Genomic DNA, 6000 nt, shown 5'->3' on the forward strand with positions numbered 1-6000 from the left:
CCAACTGGTATTGCTTAAATGGAAATGAATATAGCAGCCTCCATATACCTCTCACTACAGTTCTCCTTTAAGGCTCGAAGTGGCAGGCCAAGAAAAATCTCAGATAGACAGAAGCGATAAATGGTGAGAACAGTCAGAGTCAACCCACAGACCAGCACCAAAAACCTACAACATCATCTTGCTACAGATGGAGTCACTGTGCATCGTTCAACCATTCGGCGCACTTTACACAAGGAGATGCTGTATGCAAGAGTGATGCAGAGGAAGCCTTTTCTTCACCCACAGCACAAACAGAGGCGGTTGAGGTATGCTAAAGCACATTTGGACAAGCCAGCTTCATTTTGGAATAAGGTGCTGTGGACTGATGAAACTAAAATTGAGTTATTTGGGCATAACAAGAAGCATTATGCATGGAGAAAAAAGAACACAGCATTCCAAGACAAAACACCTGCTACCGACAGTAAAATATGGTGGTGGTTCCATCATGCTGTAGGGCTGTGTGGCCAGTGCAGGGACTGGGAATCTTGTCAAAGTTGAGGGACGCATGGATTCCACTCAGTATCAACAGATTCCGGAGACCAATGTCCAGGAATCAGTGACAAAGCTCAAGCTGTGCCGGGTCTGGATCTTTCAACAAGACTACCTCCCTAAACGCTGCTCAAAATCCACTAAGGCATTCATGCAGAGGAACAAGTACAGCATTCTGGAATTGCCATCTCAGTCCCCAGACCTGAATATAATTGAAAATCTGTGGTGTGAGTTAAAGAGAGCTGACCATGCTCAGAACTTAGCCATCAAACCTGAATGGACTAGATATGTTTTGTAAAGAGTAATGGTCCAAAATACCTTCAACCATAATCCAGACTCTCATTGGAACCTACAGGAAGCGTTTAGAGGCTGTAATTTCTGCAAAAGGAGGATCTACTAAATATTGATTTCATTTCTTTTTATGGTGCCCAAATTAATGCACATGCCTATTTTTTTAAAACAATTATTGCACACTTTCTGTAAATCCAATATTTAATTTCACTTCTCAAAAATCCCTGTGTGTTTATCTCCAACAATTTATACAGGAAAATCATGGCGATTAACAAGGTTGCCCAAACTTTCGCATCCCACTGTAGATTTGTATTTTTTTTTTTTAATACAAAGAGAATAATATGATTATTTAAATAGGAATACTCAAGAGAAAAAAAGTTAATTAAATAATGACCATAATGTGTCCCTGTCTGTGTCGGAAATATTTATCCATTTCCCACCAGGAGAAAAGTTAGCGGAATACTCCCAGCTGAGTACAAGCATTGTGATAAAACCCCCCAAAATTTTCACGACTAAACGTTTTCTGGAGTTTAAATTCAAAGCGAGTTTACACCTTGATTAAGCATTGCTGTGACTTATATTGACTTATATCAGTGCTACACAAGTTCACACATAAGACATCCACATCCACAGGAGCTTATTGGGCTCAAGATATGCCCTTAGTCATAGTCATAGTCATAACATTACATTTATTTAATGTTATTTTATTAAAAATTATCAATTTCAATGTGCAGCCAGCTATGAATGTCTAAATTTGATTGGAAACTAAAATAACAATCTTCTCTAACCATAAGATAGATTAATGCATTTTAGTGCACTTTTCAGCGTATGGACTGCTAATTAACTCTGTTCTCTAAATATGTGCACAGAGAGAAGAAAACATTGCAACTTGTTCTAAATACCTGGGGTAATCAGAAAGCACACCCATCTGGCATATTACTATTAACAACACTGGGGAATGGCTGCATCTGTGACTGCAGGTGGAAAAAATGATGTGAATTCTAAAATAATATTGGCAATACTTATTTCGATGTCTATATCTGAAGTCATGTGAGAGGACTGTTTTTCTCTGAACAAAAGTGGAAGTTTGCTTTTAATGACTTTTGTAAAATGGGTGCAAGATTAAAGTTGTTAATTTTGCCTGTAACAAGATTTGAAGAAGAAAATGTGTTTAAATTGAATTATAAAATAAGTTCTAGGATAAGTAATAAAACAAATTTTGGATTTATCTTAGTCATTTAAAAAAAAAAACATTTAAAAGTCAGTTTTATCATTTTTATACAAACTTGCTTTGGTTACTTGTTTCTTCTTAAATCTTTGAATTTATAGACAAGTGTATCCTCAGCTATTGTCTATAAATTCAAAGATGTAAGAATCTGCTTTTCAGATTAACCTCACAGAAAATATTTCAGTACCCATCCTGAATAGTAATACCCATGACATCTCTTTACCTGTCTGATGAGTCCTGGTGACGAAACGCGTAGGGCGGAGCCAGTACGCCTGACGCAGGTCACGTGGTTGGAGACGCGGAAGTCCGGAGGCGCAGGAGTCGGCAGAGCGGGACGCCACGAACGGCTGAAAGAGTTCTAGCGCGTCTGAATTGGAGGGACTTGCCGCTGTGACATGCTAATTTACCCCCAGTGAGATCCTGTAAGTTTTCTGAGTGCGCAAGAGGCGCAGTGTGTTTTTAATTTGGAACTGACATGCTGCGCGATGATGTTGTGATATATGTTTTATTAAAGGCTGTTTTTTACCGCAACTGGATATGGTCACTGATGCCCTGAGTGATACATATATTCTGATGTGAGATTGCCACCTGTGATATGGTGGATTCCATCTGGTGAGCCTTTTAACTTCTAGGGCAGTGGGGATCACGCATGAGCACTTTTATCACCTGCACTGCGGAGTTTGATACACCTGTTGGTCATACAGTATTACGCTATGTGGAGTTGTTTTATACAGGTTCTGTGAATGAGCGCGCAGTGGAGTGCATAGCACCAGAAGAAATTATATTCTCAACAGGAGGAACCACAGCGCACTTGGTGGACTTAATGTGACTAAGTTGATCTTTGTGCATTTATTTGTACACTTCTCTTCATTGGAGAAGGGTTGATATCAATTGGGCAGCGCAGCAATTTTTAAATTAGTATAGGTAGTATAGTTGCCCCAATATAGGTTAGTGAGGTAGGTTCCTCTAATGCAACCCCTCCTCCTCGGCCGCCGCTTACCGCCTCTTACCTTCCTCAAATGGCGGACGACTCCTGGAGCAGGACATCCTCACCAGGTCCCCCTCACCTGTCCTGTCCAGGAATCAGTGACAAAACTCAAGCTGCACCTGGGCTGGATCTGAACAACAAGACAGCCACCCTAAACGCTGCTCAAAATCCACTAAGGCATTCATGCAGAGGAACAAGTACAGCATTCTGGAATTGCCATCTCAGTCCCCAGAGCTGAATATAATTGAAAATCTGTGGTGTGAGTTAAAGAGAGCTGACCATGCTCAGAACTTAGCCATCAAACCTGAATGAACTAGAGATGTTTTGTAAAGAGTAATGGTCCAAAATACCTTTGACCAGTACTATCCAGACTCTCATTGGAACCTACAGGAAGCATTTAGAGGCTGTAATTTCTGCAAAAGGAGGATCTACTAAATATTGATTTCATTTCTTTTTGTGGTGCCCACGCCTAATTTTTTTAAACAATTATTGCACACTTTCTGTAAATCCAATATTTAATTTCACTTCTCAAAAATCCCTGTGTGTGTATCTCCAACAATTTATACAGGAAAATCATGACGATTAACAAGGTTGCCCAAACTTTCGCATCCCACTGTAGATTTGTATTGTTTTTTTTTTAATACAAAGAGATTAACATTATTATTTAAATAAGAATACTCAGGAGAAAAAAAAGTTCATTGAATAACGACCATAATGTGTTCCTGTCTGTGTCGGAAATATTTATCTGTTTCCCATCAGGAGAAACGTTAGCGGAATACTCCCAGCTGGGTACAAGCATTGCGATAAAAAACCCCAACAAATTTTCACGTATAAATGTTTTCTGGAGTTTTAATTCAAAGCGAGTTTACACCTTGATTAAGCATTGCTGTGACTTATATTGACTTATATCAGTGCTACACAAGTTCACACATAAGACATCCACATCCACAGGAGCTAATTGGGCTCAAGATATGCCCTTAGTCATAGTCATAGTCATAACATTCCATTTATTTAATGCTATTTTATTAAAAATGATCAATTTCAATGTGCAGCCAGCTATGAATGTCTAAATTGACTGGAAACTAAAATAACAATCTTCTCTAACCATAAAATAGATTAATGCATTTTGGTGCACTTTTCAGCGTATGGACTGCTAATTAACTCTGTTCTCTAAATATGTGCACAGAGAGAAGAAAACATTGCAACTTGTTCTAAATACCTGGGGTAACCAGAAAGCACACCCATCTGGCATATTACTATTAACAACACTGGGGAATGGCTGCATCTGTGACTGCAGGTGGAAAAAATTATGTGAATTCTGAAATAATATTGGCAATACTTATTTCGATGTCTATATCTGAAGTCATGTGAGAGGACTGTTTTTCTCTGAACAAAAGTGGAAGTTTGCTTTTAATGACTTTTGTACAATGGGTGCAAGATTAAAGTTGTTAATTTTGCCTGTAACAAGAATTGAAGAAAAAAATGTGTTTAAATTGAATTATAAATTAAGTTCTAGGATAAGTAATAAAACAAATTTTTGATTTATCTTAGTCATTAAAAAAAAAAAAAAACATTTAAAAGTCAGTTTTATCATTTTTATAAAAACTTGCTTTGGTCACTTGTTTCTTCTTAAATCTTTGAATTTATAGACAAGTGTTTCCTCAGCTATGGCTGCTTTTCAGATTGACCTCACAGAAAATATTTCAGTACCCATCCTGAATAGTAATACCCATGACGCCTCTTTACCTGTCTGTAGGACGAGACAGAAGAAGTTGAGTAGAAGACATTTGTTGGAGAGCAGAGAATTCTTCATGATTTTCAACCAGAGGGTTTAAAAGTGGAAGATATTAGCACTAGTAGCTTTTCCTTTCAAAGTAATTAACTAAATACCCACCTAATACCCTTCCCCTTCTGCTCCGGTCATTGCTGCTCTCATGACATCACTGGAAACTGTGGTGAGGATGATACGTATGTGAAAAATAATTTCACTGTAAATGACCACTTTCCAACATCTTGCAGAGAACTTTGGCTCAAAAAAGATGTAACCGTATAAGAGGAACTACTAAAATGTAAGCTGGTTTGTAATGCAAAGGCTTATTTTGAGTGTTTTCCTGTTTGCTGAGGGCTTAAAAAGTATTTTTGTATGGTATAAAAACATCTCCTGTGAGAGAACTCAAGAGAAAAAAAATATTGAATAGGTGTCAATGGGCCTGATCCAAATCACTTTTTCTCCTCCTAAGGTAGCAAGTTTTCTCCTAGTTGATATTTTCACATCTTATCAATAAAATGCTTTTTAAAGGGACTCCAGCAGTGCAGAGACTATGGAAAGATGCATACCATTTTGAAGGTCTTTATCTCCTCTTTCCAACGATATATAAACCGGCGCCCTACGCCTTTTAGTTTTTGATATTTTAGCGAAATAGCAAAAACTAAAAGGCGTAGGGCGGCGGTTTATATATTGTTGGAAAGAGGAGAAAGAGAGCTTCAAAATGGTAAGCATCTTTCCATAGTTTCTGCACTGCTGGAGTCCCTTTAAAGGGAACCTTAACTGAGAGGGATATGGATGTTTCCTTTTAAACAATACCAGTTGCCTGGCAGTCCTGCTGATCTCTACTGCTGCAGTAGTGACTGAATCACAACCCTGAAACAAGCATGCAGCTAATCCAGTCTGACTTCAGTCAGAGCACCAGATCTGCATGCTTGTTCAGGGGCTGGGGCTAAAAGTAATAGAGACACAGGATCAGCAGGAGGGTCAGGCAACTGGTATTATTTTAAAAGGAAAAATCCACATCCTTCTCAGTTTAGGTTCCCTTTAAGCCACCAGCAAGCAAGAAAATACTTACAATTTTGACAGTACACTTTCACTTACTTGTTGGTACCTTTTCAACTGAAGAGTGCTGAAACATTATTTTAAACAAAAGATAACAATTATATCCTAGGAGAAAACTTAGGAGAAAAAGTGAAT

At 38.2% G+C, this 6000-nt stretch overlaps 1 protein-coding gene across 1 annotated transcript in view; it reads right to left on the minus strand.

Moving 5' to 3' along the window:
* The window catches only part of LOC137528787 (polymeric immunoglobulin receptor-like), a 188192-nt gene extending 183157 nt beyond the window's left edge, over positions 1 to 5035 (minus strand). The window contains exon 1 of the mRNA XM_068250367.1: positions 4930 to 5035. The gene's annotated coding sequence lies outside the window, so the exon portion shown is untranslated. The remainder of the gene's footprint in view (positions 1 to 4929) is intronic.
* Positions 5036 to 6000: the final 965 nt, after the last annotated feature.

This window comes from Hyperolius riggenbachi, chromosome 8 (assembly GCF_040937935.1).
Source record: "Hyperolius riggenbachi isolate aHypRig1 chromosome 8, aHypRig1.pri, whole genome shotgun sequence".
Lineage (NCBI taxonomy): Eukaryota > Metazoa > Chordata > Amphibia > Anura > Hyperoliidae > Hyperolius > Hyperolius riggenbachi.